We start from the raw sequence: 18,920 nt of genomic DNA, 5'->3' as shown, positions 1-18,920 counted from the left end.
GTGGCGCTGGCTATCACTCCCAGGGTTCTACTAGGACACATAAATACCCCAGAAAGTGGATGGGGAAACAGCGCCGCGGTAGCTCAATTGGTTGAGCATCGCACGCGAAATGCGAAGGTTGTGGGTTCGGTTCCTACCTGCGGCAAGTTGTTTTTTCATCCACTTTAATTTCCATTAATTTATCGTCTCTTTGTTTCATTTATTAGGCACGAGTAATTTCCCCTATGTTGTCCTTGGTGGCTTTTATGATATGTGTTTGTTGGCTTCTTATGATAAGACTAATAAAAATCGGGCCCCTCGGTTAACCCCCTTTCTTCTCGTTCGTTGTAATATTTGAGGTTCAGTGATTTCGTTCTCTCTTGTACGGACGCCCATTCGTAGTCGTCACAAACGGCCAATCCATGCGCTGGCTAGTGAGCTTTCGCTACTCTTGTGGTCGCCTTGCGGGCTGGGCTTTGACGTTGTAGGAATATTACTACACTGTTTCCTGAAAGATTGGCTGAAAACAAGCTGACGCAGCAGACTGTCTTTCCTCTATACCGCTTACCACGACGAGCTACGATGCAGACAATTTTGATCATCTCGCTGCCTCAGTGGCACCCGGTTTTCTTGATGAAGATGCTCTAAATGTTGAAGCACCGGCAGGCAACAAATTGGAGCCCCCCTTCACTTCAACCGGTTCCGTTGCAACAAACAGCCACTGTGTACATGACGGTCACATGATCAACAGGGACTACTAAAGCATGGGTGCGCACTTCTTTCTAGTGGTGTCGGAGCGTTCTACGGCCAGAAATTGTTCGGGCTATGCGCGATGACTCTACCTTAGGTCACTTAGGCACCGTGCTGACCCTTTATCGCATTCTAGAACGCTTTTACTGGTCCCGGAGGCGACATTCGGTTTATTTAGACGTGGACAACTTGCACGTAGTGCCAACGTCTGATGAGTCCAACCGCTTCCCCATCTGGTCTCCTTCAACCTGTGTCCGCTTCAAAGCTTGCCCATTCAGCAAGTTGGAATTGATCTTTTCGGCCCTTTTCCTCAATCATCCAAGGGGAACCGAAGGATAATTGTCTCCGCCGACTACTTCACGCGCTATATGCTACGAGGCGGTGGCTGTGCCTTTAGCCACTACCACCGAAGTGTCGCTCTTTCTACTCAGTTATTTTTGTGCGACCTGGACCGACCGGTGTTATTACACACGACTGGGGACGTCGATTCACAGCCGATATCGTGGAACAGTTTCTACGTTTATGTAATTTGCACTTCAGGCACAAGCTACGTACGTTGCCGTCGATAAGATCAGCGAAGCGAACTATGCTTTCGCGCGCCTCACGAAGACTGGTAGAAGCTCTGCAGGGACACAAGTTGCGCATGTCCCCATGTTGAAATCGTACACGCCACGACAAGCCAGTTGACTCACCCAGTGGGTTTTGTCCGCGAGAAGAGGTACGTTGGGTCTAAGTGAGTAAAAGGGACGTGGAGGTCGGAAGAAAAGGAAGAGGAGAATGACGACTGTACCGCGCCCATTGCTGCTTTTCGTAGCCTGCAGTTGCTGCTCTTCAAGGCCTAAATAAGCTTTTCTTTCCGAACATAAAACAGCGGTAAAGAACAGGAAGAAGTTACACACAGCGCTGTGGTCCGTGTCCCTCTATTCGTCCTCTTGTTTACCGCTGTTTTCTGCTCGTAATTATAAACCAACGAGCCCAAATGCGTACTTTTGTGAAGCATTTTGTCCTCGTGCTTGGTGCACTATTACTGGTGGCTACTCTTCTCGACAGTAATCAATATGGATTTGGTTATATTCGCGTAGTATAGCCTACCTTTAAAAAGAATGCGATGTATGACAGATGGATGCATGACAGATGCATGATACAACTATGCATATGGTTCTCATTTGTGTGTGTGTGGTGTGCGTGCGTGTGTACGCGTGCGCGTGCGTGTGCGTGTGCGTGTGCGTGTGCGTGTGTGTGTTTACATTAAATCAGCTTCGCAAGAAGCCCAAGAGCAACGCGTTCTGCACAAAACAATAAAAAACCCGAAAGAGGTCTACTTCCTTTCGGTTGCGCCTAGCAACAGATTTGTAAGTAACTACACAGCGTTTAATTGTTACTGATGCATTATAATTGCTTGTTTCCAGATGCACCAAGAAATTAGAATTGACGATCGTCGCAAAAAATACGCAGCTGCTGGGAAGTAAGTCGCGATGAGACATTTTCTGCGAAATTCGTTTACTGACATAAAGACCGGGAAAAGGAAAATAAATACGAAGTGCGGAATAGAATCAAAGCCTAACCATAGCAATTTTATCAGAATTCGTTTCCACAAAGCTTCCATGAAGTCTTTTTATGCGTGATTATAGGGACAACCTCGAATAGAAGGCGCCGAAAAAGAAGCACAAGATGGTATTTATATTAAATGTGACATCCGCTTAGGCACCAGAACTTCTGAAAAGACAACGTTACAAGTCAAAGTGCCTCTAATGAACATACCATGAACTGTCCTGCCTTGAAAAGGACGAGCGAACAAAGATGTGTGGTATTCAAGTCCCTGGCAACTGCTCCGACTAAGAAAAATATATAAATTGGAAGAGGCGTCTTGAGCTGCCTTTAAACGTAAAACAAGAGAAAGAGAGAGAATTATCCAAGGTGCTAAGGTGCGCAAGGAAATAACGGACGTTGAAGAAAGTTGAACTTGAGGAGCGCGGAAAAGTCAGTTGTAAGAAAAAAGCGACGGTCGATTGGAGTTTCGCGACAGCAACGGAAGCGTGAAGTAAGCGAGTCTCTGTCTGGAAGATTTCGAAAATAGGGAAAGCTTCGTTCGTACTTGACAGGTCTTATCTTTTCGCTGGTTTTGTTCGTTCTATCTCTTTTGAGAGCCATAGCTTCAAAAAAGACAAACGAAAGAAAAGACAATGAAGATAGATAGAGCGAAGACATTCGCGATAGGTCATGCAAAAAGAAGAAAAAATGGTAGAGCTGCCAGGGCATGCAACACGCACACGCATGGTGAATGACAATTAAGGAAGCGAAATAAACATACCAAGCAAAAGAAAGACAACACAGAAAGACCGCGTGATACCAATAGATAAAAGGAAACAGGGACGACTAATCATTATACTCAGAGATGACTATCGTCAAGCTCCTGGAGGTCAGTTGCCCAGCATTAATCACAATTAAGAGAAGAGCGCAAGGTTGTCTCAAAATTCTAGTAAAAAGAAAACGAAAGTTTATGTCGTCTGCTTTTATGGCTATCGAGGTTCCATGGATATTCTGAAGTAGTCAGATGGTGAAACGCACTTTCATCATAGATAAAGAGAATTGAAAACCTAGACAAGATAAACCTGGAATAAAAGAAATAAATGTAGCAGAGGTACGAAAGTCCACAATTTTAAAAGCAAAGCCGCCCGGACTAGAACGATGCAAAAGAAAAAGAATGAATTTACGTGCAATATATATGATGCACTGCGACCAAGAAAAGTGCTAATAATTCTTATTGCAAAATCTTGATAAAGAAGAAGGATTGCGGAAGGAGCGTGTCTTTGTTCCTGAATTTCGAAAGACGAGAAGGGGTGTGGTTCTCGCAAGGGACCACGGAGGAAACAAAAGCGTATTGTTTTCGTGATCTCGTTCATTCATAGCTTGCAGCCCTGTGCGTTTGGGTTGACTTTTTCTATTCCATCCCCACGGGGTGCACATTTTTTTCTCTCTCTCTCTCTCTCTTTACTACGTGATTCTCGCGATGAACCAAGCTCTGTTTTCAAGAAAAGTGCTTTAGCTGAGAAGCTTCCATCTAAATAGGAGGTTATCGAAAGAACCGTATTTCTCGGGAACTACCGCGTCGAAATAGATGAAGTTCGCTGCATTTAAGAGAAAACGCTGGCATGTAGTCACTCTAGACGGGGGCTAATCAATTTAACCATCCAGTTTGTTACAAGAATCGAATTTGCAAAACTGAAAAAAAAAATCTGAGCACCAAGTTTCCAACTTTGCAGCAGCTCATGAGAATATGCACAGCGCAAGCAAGGACAGAGAACGGAAATGCATGATAGACATATCGTGCTCAAAGATTATAGATAGACTCAAAGATTATAGCTGTTCTTTGTGTTTTGCAAAATATGTTTCAGTAGTTACAATTTTGATTACGTGAGCCTATGTATGTGCATGTTGGGTTTCCGAAAAAGAAAAATCCGTTGGAAACTGGCGCTTGTATCAGTCATGCCTTTCAGTCCCTTGCCCGCAGTCTCGAGCTGCGGGTCCTCATAGATAGCCAACTGACTCGGTCCCGCACCTTGCTCCTGCAATTTAGCGACAAAATCGGTATCAAGAGTATCAAGGTTCGTGTCCTCTTCCAGGTCGCTACATTTTCACGCTTGGAATGGCGCCTGGACCGGCACAAGCATAAGGTGCAGATATCCGGTGGGGCGATGCGAGTCCAGGTACAACCAAACTAGGAACGCTCACTGAGCTTCAGTGAGACGCTCCGTCAACCGAAAAAGAATTGCCCTTCCGAGTGCAGTATTTGGCTCCTACCTGCTACATGGCTCTTACAATGAATTAACGAGAAAAAAGGGGGTTAAACGAGGGGCCCGATTTGTATTACTCATATCATATGAAGCCTTCTTATGATATTACAATGAACCAGTGGCTCTCAGTCTCAGCGGCTCAGACTAAGTATCAGTCTCAGACTAAGTCGGCGGTCAATGAGTAATGTCGCAGAGGGGGGCAAAGAATGTCTGGATCTAGACAGTCCGCCACTGGAAACTGAACCTGGTAGCGTTCGACACGCGCACCCGCTCGACTGAAGCTACCCAAGCAGGATTCTTTGAGGAAGCATCAGCCAATGCCTGGGATATCATTTGCCTTAGTGAGGTTAGAACTGATGAGGCTTATGAAGTGTTTACTAACGCCTCTACTAAGGACCTATTACTGACGACCACTGCTACAGAGGTCTTCCGTATAATAGGGAATACGGATAAGATTTCAAATTCGCAACATCGATGAACTTTAAAGCATTAATAAGAAGTGAGCTGCCATCGTAACGTAGCTATATATGAGATATAGAATAAAGGTAGCAAGGCTACGCTCCAAGGTTCTGTCAGGGTGATGAAGAAACGTAAGTTTTATCAGGGTGTTGAAGTACCCATGAATAAGGCGCAAATAGTATACTGGAGTCATGGATTATTTCAATACGAAACTGGGAAAAAAGCAGGCCGGACTACAAGTAGTTGTCAATTACGGCAGCAACTCTAGAAATAGTAATGGAGAGATATTGATAGGATTTGAGGAAAGGAATCGACTCCGAATAATGAGTGCCTTCTCCCGGAAGCATAATAACAGGAAGTCAACCTGTAAAAGTCCTAATAGGCAAAGAAGAAATGAAATAGAGTTGATGCTCTATGCAGACCCCAGCAAAGTACAGGATGCAGAATGCTGGGTAGGGTAAAGGGCAGTGATGATAGATTAGTGAAGTTTAGGATTGCGCTCAATTTGAAGCGGGACAGTCACCATTAGTCAATACACGCCAACCGAGACGCGGTCTAGCTAAATGCTGACAAATTCAAGCTGGTGCTCGCAAACAAATGGGCAGCTTTACACCAGGAAGGTGAAGATAGGATACTGGCAATTAATGAAACCATAGCCAGGAGGATTTGAGAACCAACAATTCAACTTGCAGTTAATGCACCAAGGCAGCAAGTAGACAAGTTCTCTCCAGTAACAATATACCTAGTAAAGAAACGACAAAGCATGAAAGTGCGTAGATAAAGAGATGAGATAGAATTCGCTGAAATGTCAAAGATGATAAAAAATAACAAAGTAAGTTGTATTTTAATATATAACGTCAGGAAGATTGAGAAGGCAGCAAAAAATATTCACGCAGAATCACCTCTGGAAGTCGTCTAAATGATGGGCAAGCATTTCGTAGTGCTGACGAGCTGTTTCGTGGTAGTATGCTGGTGCGTTTCGTATAATTGCGACATCAACCGCGATAAAACTGTGAAACGGAGAAGCGCGGTTGCAACACTGAAGTATTATATGAGGCCTGCCCGAGAAGTCATAGGAGAGGCGAGTAGAATCAATGTTCGCTGGTGTTACTGACAAACCGCAGCGGATGTGGACCTGCGACGAAATGACGATGGAGATGCAGCAACCGAAGAAACTATATGCAACGTTTATTAGGTACACTGAACCATTATGAATCGTGATCAGCCGTGCTCCATCGGCGGCTACGCCTGGCACGTCGGCGCGGCCCGTATCTTGAAAGCGATGCGCGATGCCGACAGAAAGTGCCGTCTGCTCATAGGTCCTCGCGCGGTGTTCTCGCCGCTTATTTGGTGTTGAAGACAGACGTGCGGGCCGGAGTCTTGAAGGCGATGTGCGATGCCGAAAGAAAGTGCCGTCTGCTCATAGGTTCTCACGCGGTGTTCTCGCAGCTTACTTGGTGTTGAAGACAGACATGCTGGCCGGAATCTTGAAGGCGATGTGCGATGCCGACAGAAAGTACCGTCTGCTCATAGGTCCTCGCGCGGTGTTCTCGCCGCTTACTTGGTGTTGAAGACAGACGTGCGGGCCGGAATCTTGAAGGCGATGTGCGATGCCGACAGAAAGTGCCGTCTGCTCATAGGTCCTCGCGCGGTGTTCTCGCCGCTTACTTGGCGTTGAAGACAGACGTGCGTGCCGGAATCTTGAAGGCGATGTGCGAAAGCGGCAGAGTGCAGCATTTGCTGAGAGCTCCGTGAGCGCTGTGTTTTCGCCGTTTTGTTGCCGTTGAAGCGAGAGGCCGCACGCAGGTGGATTCATTCGCTGCCGCGGGCGCTATGTTGAGAGCGATCGTCTTACGGGACGGACGGACGGGTTTTTTCGTTTGGTAAGCATACAAATGCTTACGCATTGAAAAACGCGAACGACATCGAATCAGTGACATGGAAACTTGGCATAGGACAGCACAATATGTATGCAGTGAAATATAAGCTAGGTAATGCCGTCAGCAATTTCAATGATAAAATAAAAGCAGCAGAGCACTTGTATACTGACATGTGCAGCACCCACAGCAGCCACGCAAGCTTACTAGTAGGGCAGAGGAGGTTACTAAAACCTAGTGTATAACTAGCGATGAGGTTAAAAGGGCTTTGCAACACATGCCCCGGAGAAAAGCGGCCGGAGAAGATGGAACAACAGTGAACATAATCAAAAATGGAGACACAATGTTTGAAAGCTCCCAGATATCTATACGCAATGCCTCACGATTACAAGTGTATCACAGAATTGGAAGAATGCCAACATCACGATAATACATAAGACGGGAGGCGTTAACCATTTAATGAATTGTAGGTTAATTAGCTTGCGCTCCCAGTTGTATTAAATATTCATCAAGGTAACTTGAAGAAGAATCAAGCCAATAATTGACTTCAGTCAACCAAGGGAGCACGCTGGCTTCAGGAAGGGTTTGTCTAGAATGGATCGCAGGCACGTCACAAATCAGGTAACTGAGAAATCTGCGGACTACAACCAACGTGTTCATATAGCTTTAATAAATTACTAAAAGCCATTTGATTCAGTAGGGATACCAGCAGTCATGGAGACACGGCGTAATCAATGAGTACAGGAAGCATACGCAAAATTTTAGGAAATATTTATACAGATCTCACAGCTAACTAATTCTCCACAGGAAAAGGAGAAAAATATTGATTAATATTGATTAATGAATGAGCCAGGCAAGGAGACGCAATCTCTCTAATGCTATTCACTGCAAGCTTCGAAGATTTATTCAAGCCTTTAGAGTGGGAAGGCTTAGGTGTGAGGATCAATGGTGACTACCTCAACAACCGTCCGCTTTCTGAAGACTTTGTCCTATTCAGCAAAGATAAAGATGAATTGTCGCAGATCATTGATGGCCTTAGCCTAGAAAGTGCAAGAGTATGGTTACAAATTAATATGCAGAAGGCGACAAAAGCAATGCTCAATAGTCAACCAGGAGAACTAGCATTCTTGATTGGCAGTCGCTTTACAAGAGTACGTTTATCTAGGCCAATTACCCAACGGTGACCCTGACCATGAGAACTAAACTTATAGAAAAAAAAAGTTTGGTTCAAGCACATTCGGCTGCCCTTGCCAAATCATGACTGGCCACTTGCTGCTATGCTCGACAAGGAAAATATCCAATCTTTGTATTTAACTGCTTCTAACACATGGGGCTGAAACTTGGAGGTTAACAAAGAAGCTTAGAAGAAGTTAGGGACTCTACAACGAGGATATGAAATTAGAGTGGTAGGCGTAACGTTATGAGACAGGAAGATAGCGGTGCAGATTAGAGAGTAAGCAGCGGTGGTCGATATTCTAGTTGACATTTCGAAAAAAAATGGAGCTTGCCAGGTCATGCAAGACTTAGGACAAAAAATATAAATTACGGGGTTTTACGTGCCAAAACCACTTTCTGATTATGAGGCACGCCATGGTGGAGGGCTCCGGAAATTTCGACCACCTGGGAGTTTTTAACGTGCACCTAAATCTAAGTACACGGGTGTTTTCGCATTTCGCCCCTATCGAAATGCGGCCGCTATGGTCGGGATTCGATCCCGCGACCTCGTGCTCAGCAGCCCAACACCATAGCCACTGAGCAACCACGGCGGGTCAGGCTTAGGACAGATAGCCGTTGTAGATACTCAATATCTGGAGAGATGACCTATTCAGGCTAAAAATGGGTGACAAGTGTGCCACAAGGGGGAATGTATGTATGTATGTATGTATGTATGCATGTATGCATGTATGTATGTATGTATGTATGTATGTATGTATGTATGTATGTATGTATGTATGTATGTATGTATGTATGTATGTATGTATGTATGTATGTATGTATGTATGTATGTATGTATGTATGTATGTATGTATGTATGTATGTATGTATGTACGTATGTACGTACGTACGTACGTACGTACGTACGTACGTACGTATGTATGTATGTATGTATGTATGTATGTATGTATGTATGTATGTATGTATGTATGTATGTATGTTCTTTACATCGTATATCACTCGTTTGACCTCAACAATTTCGAATTCAAACTTCAAGCATCTCCTAACAACGCGCTTCGCGAAGGCAGCGCTCACTCTCTCGGTTGCGTAGCGAATCAGCTCTCCCGATGAAAGCAACGATCCACGAAAACTGGTCCTTCGACAGCGCAAATAATGGGCGTGTCGGCCGCTGTATGTTAAGCACGCAAGTAATATACAGGGGGATGTTTCGCAAAATTCACTTCTAGAAAGTTCAGGGTAGCGCATTCCTTCAACCTTGGCCAAGGTACTCGCGTTGTGAAACGGCACTTCCAACACATGCCTCTAGCAATTATTTGCAGGGTTTCTTGCTATGGTCACGTGTGGCCAGCGAGCAGGGAGAACTTTGGCTCACTGCAATAAACATCGACGTGACGGTCGACAAACAAGCCTATAGCGATGACGTAATGAGGCGGTAGATGCCACTACGGCATACCAATAAAGATTAAAACGAATGTACGGCCAGTATATTTGTTGTTTTCCATTGGTGTCTCTTCGCGTTTGCCTATAGCATAGCAACAGCGTACAAGTGAAGAGCGAAGGCCTGACGACGCAATCCGAGCGAGAAGGCGAGATCCGCAGGCCGATTGGTGGCCGTCCTGGGTGCGAAAGAGCACAACAAAGTTGCAGCAGCTAGATGAGACATTGCTTTGCGATCCCGAGGCAAATCTGTTTAAGTTACGCAACCGTGTCTGGAGTGCAAGCGGCAGTGCTACTGGGAAGCGCGCAATTTCGGCCGATACCTAGAAACCACTTACTAGAATACAGTAGAAGCACGGCCTACACTATCGCGCAAGGCACGTTGATGCCATGCCAATATAGACAGCCCAGTTCAAACAGACTGTGAAAGTGAGAATTTGGGATGGTTCATTCCTTCGCGGTCTTGGTGCCGAGAACTCTTGCTGGGGATTTCGAGTAAGGTGCGCATCACAACAACATCTTAGCTCCAACAGCGGTGGCTGTATCTGCGAGTGGGGCGAAAGGGGTCACCATTATTTTTTTTTTAAAGACCGAAGCTTTGCCTAAGAGACGAATTCCATAATGAAACAAGTCGGATTCGGATGGTGAACTCTTGTCTGTTGCCTTATTTTCAGTGACTGGGGATTTTACGTCGCTTCGTTGTGCAGTCGCTATGAAATGCTTGGCTATTACGCCACCTGAAAAAGCATTGAATTTCGGAGCAGTTTTCCACCATGCGTTAAGTGGAAGTGTGCGTTTGTGTGCGCGTGAAATTGTACACCATGTCAGCGTTGCTAAGGCATTCAACTGGTTGAGGCCTCACCTTGCCTCAGGTATTCATTCCAAGCATTTTTGTGCAAGTTGTATGGTGCGGAATAGGGGACACGAGAAGAAAAAAACGAGGACAAGCTCTTCCTGTGTCCCCTGCCCCGCTTAGCGTTGCACCACACAGCCTCATGGAAAATCAACTAGCCCAAATCATCAGCCTTCTAAATTTTTGGGCAAACTCCTGTAAAAAAAAATGGAGGCCGCTTAAGCTTCACGTTTAAGAGTGAAGATCCCTGACCGCTTTTCATGCTTCCCGGCACCTGCAGCGCATGTAACCGTAACACTTACCGGGAAGCGCTAGCGGCGAGCGCTACGCACGAAGGCGGGCTTTCTGGTAGAAACGCGGCCGCTGGCGTGCTCCGCCATGCAGCGAAGGCGAGCATTTTCAAGGCAAGTGTTTTCAAGGAAACGGGCGCGCCGCTCCGTGACCTCAGACATATTCACGCGCCGGCGCGTGCGAATGGCGGATGCCGTGGCCGGTCTATGGTGGTAGAAACGCTGAAAAAAACGGATTTGTTATAGTTTTTCGCGTAACAGAATTATGTTTTTCTCGTATGTTCGAATTACAATCCGACGCTATCATGCCTGTAGGTTGTAGTGTAAGCCGTACTTCACGTTTTTTCTACCGTATTTCAGCTTGAGAAATTCAGTTAGTTCAGTACCTTTCTTGCGCCACATGGGGAGCCTGGGTATTGGTGGTTCGAATATCTTGACGCCGGACCCCAACGCCGAATTTTTCTGCAACACGGTGCCCTTAACGCTATCACATTAATATTGTACGTTAGTTTATTTGAACCAATAAATATTCAAGTTTTTCCTCGGAACCCGAGTTCCGTAAACATGTAAAGCTTACTGTGCAACGATAGACGTAGATCACTTTTTTCTTTATTTCATACTGCAGACCTAGATCAGGTACAAGCAGGGCGGTTATACACAACAATAATACAATGCATTATTCAATCAAGTACGGTGGTAAGACTTGAAAGAAAGAAGGTAAAACCGTATCAGCGTAATGATGACGGTGCTTGCAGCTGCTGCGTCCTTGTACGTACACAGTGATTCAGCAAGCTCTTATTGATGTTTCTGAAGAAGACTCATATTAGCGCTTTTAGAAAAACTTCACGAGTGTCCGAAGTCGGAAAGTGGGTTTCACAATTCAACAAAGATTATGAGGTCTGGTTCAAATACGTAATCTTAGATAGGAAGAAAGGAAATAGAATAGGCAGGGAGGTTAACCAGAACAACGGCCGGTTGGCTTCCCTATACCGGGGGTGTGGGAAAGGGGAAAGCAAAGATGACAGGGAAAGAGAGGAGAGAAGGAAATTAGCTGTGAGTTCGCTGACGCGTGTGGTCTAATAGTAATTGCACTAATAGTCACAAACGTTCACACAAGCCCGTCGTCCTCAAGAAGCAAAAAAGTGCTATCACCCCTTTATAGTCAGACGAACGACGGGGCCGTGTTCCAGCAGCATCTGCACGGAAAGCGGCGGATTGTCTAGGTTAGCTAGGAATCTTGGCTAAGATGTCACCACAAGTGGCCAAGCTTTGAAGTCGATCACTGGCATCGGATGGCGACATACCAGTGCCAGAGCTGTCATTTAAAAACTGCACAGCGTGTTTTATATCTCTGTTGCTTGCAGGAAAGCACAAATACGCGACTACCTATACTACACATGAAAAATCAAATTCTGGAGTTTTACGTGCAAGAACCACAATATGATTGCGAGGCATGCCGTAGTGTGGGACCGTAGAATTATTTAGAACACCTGGGGTTCTTTACCGGGCACCCAATGCAAAGTACACGGTTGTTCTTACATTTCACCCTCATCAAAGTGCGGCCACCGTCGCTGGGATTTGAACCAGCGCCATCTCGGGATTGGCAGCGTGGCTCCAAAGCCACTAAGCCACCACGGCGGGTACACGAAACAAATTACCCGGCACACACCATTACAAGATATAACCCACATGAGAAGGCGCGTGTCATACTCCGATGGGTTACATGATCATATGTAGGGGTTTAAGACACATTCCGGTGGGTAACGTAATTCATGTAGCGTTGCCAACTAGAACGGCTTTGGAAAGGGCAATCTCAGCGAGACGGGTATCGTCCGCCATTTAATCTTTCTTTTTCCTCCCATATTCCCATAGCCCACTCCTTGGTCTTCATTCATGCATCCAGTAGAAAACGCTTCGGGCCCTGAGCAAGCTGGTGCTTTCACCGAGCTGAATGGGCTGCTTACGTCTCCGCCCATTCTCGCTCACTTTTATGCGTCAGCTCCAACAGAAGTCCGTACCGATGCCAGTGACCACGCTGTTGGCGCTATCTTGGCACAGAAACAACAAGGGCGAGAACGTGTTATTGCCTACGCCAACCGCCTTCTTTCCTCTGCTGAGCGCAATTATTCCATCACCGAACGCGAGTGTCTGGCTCTCGTTGGGGCAGTGGGTAAATTCCGCCCCTATTTGTACGGCCGCCAATTCACGGTCATCACTGATCACCACCCTCTGTGTTGGCTTTCGTCCCTCAAAGATCCTTCAGGGCGCCTTGGCCGCTGGGCCCTGCGCCTTCAAGAATACAACTATTAAGTTGTAAACAAGGCCGGCCGGTTACATGAAGAAGCGGACTGCTTGTCGCGCCATCCTATCGACCCTCCTGACGTTTCTGCGGCCGGCATATCTGCCACCGTTCTCTCTCTAGCTACATTTCGCGATATTGGAGCCGAACAACGTCGGGACGCCTCCTTACAAAGCCTTCTTCAACGGCTCGCTTCAACGACGCCCGATCCTTTCCTTCGCATGTTTGAACTCCAAGATGGTATATTGTACCGCTCTAACATGCGCCCGGACGGCCCTGCCCGACTCCTCGTTGTGCCTGAGCATCTGCGTCAGACTGTTCTCGCACAGCTTCATGATGTCCCGACTGCCGGTCACCTTGGCGGGTCACGGACCTATGACCGCGTTCGTCGGCGCTTCTATTGGCCGGGTCTATACCGTGACGTTGCCGTTACGTCGCTGCGTGTGACCTTTGTCAACGACGCCAAAAGCCGACCACGCTCTCTGCTGGTCGCCTTCAACCACTTGACGTACCATCAGAACCATTCTTCCGTATAGGTGTTGGTTTGTAGGCCCTTTTCATACGTCTGATTCGGGAAACAAGTGGATTGCTGTAGCAACAGACTACGCCACCCGATATGCAATCACATGGGCTCTTCCGACAAGCCGTGCAACCGATGTCGCCGACTTCCTCCTATAGAGAACGTCATCCTTCCCCGCGGCGCCCCTCGACATCTCCTCACCGACCGCTACTTTCTTTCTAAAGTTGTCAACGACATTCTGCACTCGTGCGATACTAAACACAAACTTGCTACTGCTTACCATCCACAAACGAACGGTCTAACCGAGCGCCTTAACCGCACCCTTACTGACATGCTGTCCATGTATGTCTCCGCTGGCCATCGCGACTTGGACGTTGCGCTGCCGTTCGTTACTTTCGCCTATAATTCGTCTCGCCATGATACCGCCGGCTTCTCTCCATTCGTCCTCTTATTTGGCCGCGACCCTACCCTACCTTTCGACACCATTTTGCCTGCTAGCCTGAATTCCACGTCCGAGTACGCCCGCGAAGCCCTATTCAAAGCTCAAGAAGCACGCCATATTGCCCGATGTCGACTTGTGGAGTCGCAGGACAATCAGCGGCTCTTATATGACGCTCGCCATCATGACGTCCATTACACACCGGGCACCCTGATTCTCCTTTGGTCGCCGTGGCGACGCGTTGGCCTCTCGGAGAAGTTACTTTCACTCTATCCTGGCCCTTACCGTGTCTTGCGTACTGTAACTGACGTCACGTATGAAATCGCCCCTCTTGAGCCAACCGTGGCTCAGCATCGCCCCTACGTGGTCTATGTCGCGCGTCTTAAGTTGCATCACTCACCCGCCTCCTAACCAGCACTGAGCCGGTGCTTCCGCCGCCAGGGGTCATGTGACACGCTGACGAAGAAGACGTTGTCAGCTTGGTCGGATGAAGACGACGCTCTGGACTTCGCGCACTGTCTACCATCTTGTCAGCCGCTACGATTATTGTAAATATCCTGTAAATATACGTCTGACTGTTTTTAACCCCGTAACGATATAATCTGGTGCAAGTAATTGGATAGTGATCGCAGTGGGGAACACGAAAAGTCCACGATTGGTCGTAAGGTGACTCCGGGTTTATGGAGCTTTGGCAAGCCGCAGAAAGCTGGGGCGGATCCGTTCCTACACATTAATTTTAGGTAAATATTTCGAGAATTTGGATGGTTGCGGAATATTTCAACCAACGTCTTCTTCAGCAATGATTGGGTTCTCGTAGTGGAGTCCTTCTTTAGTTTCTCGTAGTCTTGGCTGTCAAGTATATAGAGCGGACGCCTTTTCCTCGTAGTCCTGTATGTTCAAAACAACGGTTGAGTTCCCCTTGTGAGGCGGTAGGATTATAATACTTGTATCTTCTTTCAGTGTTCTCAGTGCTCTTATTTCGTGAGAAGATAAGTTGCGCTCTCTTCTGCGGTTGTCTTTGGACCTTTTTATGCCGATTGTTTTCAGTATGAACTGTTCTCGCACTTTGGGGTCCAGTTGCTGGATGCCGCTCTCAAGGGCGGCGATCATATTGGGGAGGGGTGGGTTATCTGCGGTAACATTGAATTTGGGACATTTTGCCAGGATTGAAACTTCTTCTGTCGTGAGCTTCCTCGATGATAAATTGGTTACTGTGTGTTTGTTTAACACTCCTGATTTATCGGTTTCTTTGATTAGGGAAGATAATTTCGGATGATTAGGGAATAGAATTAGGGAAGAGAAATTCACTTATTTGGCTGGAGTCAGTCTGAAGGTGCTAATCAATTTCCCTACCAGGCACGTGATTCTGTGAAAATGTTTAGCTTAAAGCAGTGGTGCACGATCTGTTGTAATGTTTCACCGAAGCCTCTAGCCAGCCCTTCCAGCCCGCTGCAAAATCTGGACACACGTTCATGTAGTGTTTGACGTCTCGTATGGCACATTGCGCTACGCCGTTTGCTGCCTCGTGGTATGGAAAAGAATACTTGATCCTTATTCCGTGCTGTTGTGCCCGTTTTGATAGCGTGGCACTCCGGAAAGCCGGCCCATTTTCACAGACTAGCGTCTTCGTGTGCTTAAAACATTTAGCCTTGAGGAGATCGATAATGCCGTTTGCGTCTTTAACAGATTTAGCCGCAATCATACTTGTGCGATCGTCTACGGAAATAAGGAAAGCTTGCAGTCGTTTGACTCCTTCCTTTCTTTTTTTGCGCTCCGCGAAACCCAAACGAGTTGCTTCGAACGGGATGCTTGAATATTCGGCGTTTGTCATAACGTCTGTGGATTGCTTGAATTTAATTTTGCTCACCTGACAGAAGTGGCATGTGCGTATGTAATTGCTGACGTTGTTTTTCATGCCCAGCAATGTGAACCTCCCGAGGAATTTCTTATATGTTCTCCAGATACCGTTATCTCCGCCTGATCCAGTAGAGTCGTGGTACAGATGGAGAAGCCTTTGAACCATAGTTGGTGGCGCATGATAGTTTCCATTGATAAAATGGAGATCTTCTTTACCTTCCCACAGCTTAATATGATTTATTACTTCTGGATTTCCGCTTGAATCGTGTACGAGTAATCTTGATAGTGTGTCAGTATCACTGAGGAGCGGGCCAGGACGGCGCGAAATTACCGGTGCGAGACAGTTGACCCATCTGGCAATGCGCACTCTTGGCTGGATCATGTGCAGAAGTAGAGTCACTGCTTGACGGTCAGTGAAAAGCGTGAATTGGGCACCTTCCAGGTAAGTACGAAAGTACTGAACAGCTCTTAAGAGGGACAGAGCTTCCTTTTCTGTGGTAGAGTAATTGATTTCAGCGGGTTTCAGCGTATAGCTATAGAAAGTACCCAACGTAATGTTTCGTTTTATCAGCTTGTTTTGCGCGTTTCTGGCATAGAACTGCACCGGTAGCACTGTGTAATGCGTCCGTGTTCAGCACGAAAGGGATATAAAAATCCGGTATTCGCAAGGTAGGCTGCGACAATATTAGTTTTACCAACCCACAATTGGCCGAATGGCACTTCTCGTCCCATTGAAAAGGTACGTCTTTCTGGGTTAAACGGGTGAGGCACCTTGTTCTCTGTGTATCGTCTTTGATAAAAGCCCTGAAGTGTCCTACTAGGCCAAAGAAAACACGCAGGAAGTGCACGGCTTAAGATTATACCAGCTTGGAGATTCTCTCTGCCGATTATTGCTTAGTGCTTTTAGTTTGTATAATAAACACCCCGACATGAAATACCACTTTATCTTGAAAGAACGCACTTTTCTTCAAGTTGACTATTTGAGTCGGGCAAGGCTGAGAGCGCGAAGAACTTTTCAAAGAAGCCTACGGTGCTCCCTTTGTGTCTTTGAGTAGATGATGTCGTCGATGCAAACATTGCAAAATGTGCCAATGTAAGGCTTCGTTCAGAACGTCGGTCACAATCTTCTGAAACCACGCAGGTTCTTTTTTAACCAAGTGGTAGGCGTTTGTGGCCAAACAAGTCAGATGGGGTTATGAACGCCGTCTACTTTGTCGCTTGTTCACTTAGTGGAAGCTGCCAAAGGCCCTTGCAGAGATCTATTCGTGAAAAAAAAATGGCGACAACCGGATTTATCAATGATGGCTTGAATTCCTGCACTGGAAAAGGTGTCAATTCAGTTTGACGATTGCGAGCCTGGTAGTCTGTACAGAAACGGAATGTTTCGTCTTCATTTGGTGCAGTAGTTATAGGAGAAGCAAATGGGGATGCAGAAGGCCAGGGGATACCAGCGTCCAACATTTCTTGCTGTCCTTTCTTCAGTTCCACCTTGTTATTTATGGATATATTATAGGGGTCTTTACGGACCACTGTTTTATTTGGAAGCTCGAAAGGAACGATGTGTATTTCATCGCTAGGGGGTAGCTGCCAATGTATGCAAGCTCTAGGTACTTTGCCTTGATGTCTTCCTGATTGAAAATCAGCCTCGACACGCTAGGCTCTTCACCAGGATCTTCTGTTCTTATGTTGCCTGCAGCCATTAGTTCGTCGTCCCAGTTGAGGTTTATCTTAAGGTTTTGCATGTTTGGGTGGGACAAAAGAAACACAAAGGTGACACTGGAAATTGCCAATACGTCATTGCTAATAGAGTGTCCTTGGAATTCAATAACCAGGGTTACCCATTCGCTACAGGCACAGTCACTAAGCCATCGTAGGCTTGGACGCGCAACGTTCTACCAGCGTGCAGACGACCGGCATCCATTCGACTCTTGTGGATATTTGTCACACATGCCCCGCTTTCAAGGAGGGCCTTCTCATCAATGTCATCCACCTTAAGAACCACTTCAGTTCATACGTCCGCATCAAGAACAATAAGATAACGCATGCATATACCGGCACCTAAAGATGTTATAAAAGCCTTACACGCTTGTCCATGTTTGTAGGAATTTGCGCTATTGCAACTGCACGGTATTTAGTTGCGATCTTTCCGCTTGCCCTGCATGCAACTATGAATTCTCCCAGGAGCGCTAGCCTTCTATGACATTTCGTCGAGCGCAAACAGATGCAGCCGCAATCTGTGGTAAAGTGCGTGGGTTTGTATAAACAATCATCGTAATGCAACGTGTTGCGACAGTAACTCTGGTGAACGTTCAAAGTACTGCTTTGCTTTCAGCCAGTTATGCAGTGCTTCGATGACGGCTGATAATGCCTTGCGGTATTGTACTTTAATGTTTCGAGCCGTAATTGCATTCGTACAAAAAAGTACCGGTCGTTAAACTTCACGAATAATTTGATTTACTAATGGTGCGTAAAAGTAAGCTCTAGCTCGCATCAACTGTCACTTTTCGATTGAAATACACGTGAAACGCATAGACAACGACTCGGTGACACAGCCGCGATGAGGCAACTGCTGCTCTGATTTGAATAAAAATTGCATTTGAGAAAAAAGGAAAAACATTTTGCGACTTCAAAAACTAAATCTTTGAATTAGAGTCGGTGTTCTTTTTACAGAAGTTCGGTAAAATCAGTGCCCAGAAAATTGTAGCACGAAATTTAGATTTTCGTATCTGCACACCAGAAACAGATATCGCGGTTTTGTGAACTGCATATGTTAGAGCAACTCAAGCAAGTAAACGTGGCATATGAATTTACTGTTTCCGTGAAACTGTTGCAATGTTAAAACGGGGGTTTCAAGATTCCTACTCCTGAATTGGTGGCATGTTTCACAGCGGCGAATAATATAACCATTCTCTCTGCCTTATGTCTATTATCAGGTTCAGTTGATATAATTGTGCTGTTTTTTTTTTATTCTCGAGTTAAGGTCTTTGCAATATCGCACTTTGAAAATGAGAATACAAACATATAAAAAGTACATTGAAAAGCCCTGCTTTCAAGAGGTACTAGATTCGCGTTTTCTTATTTTAACGCCACAAACCTCACCCAACTTGGGTCAATCTTTTCCGAGAAAAAACAATGTATGCCTTTGCATATAAAATTTCGCCCCAACTTCCCAAAAGTGCAGAGTGGGTTA

This window comes from Dermacentor variabilis, chromosome 8 (assembly GCF_050947875.1).
Source record: "Dermacentor variabilis isolate Ectoservices chromosome 8, ASM5094787v1, whole genome shotgun sequence".
Lineage (NCBI taxonomy): Eukaryota > Metazoa > Arthropoda > Arachnida > Ixodida > Ixodidae > Dermacentor > Dermacentor variabilis.
This window is presented reverse-complemented; position numbering follows the sequence as displayed.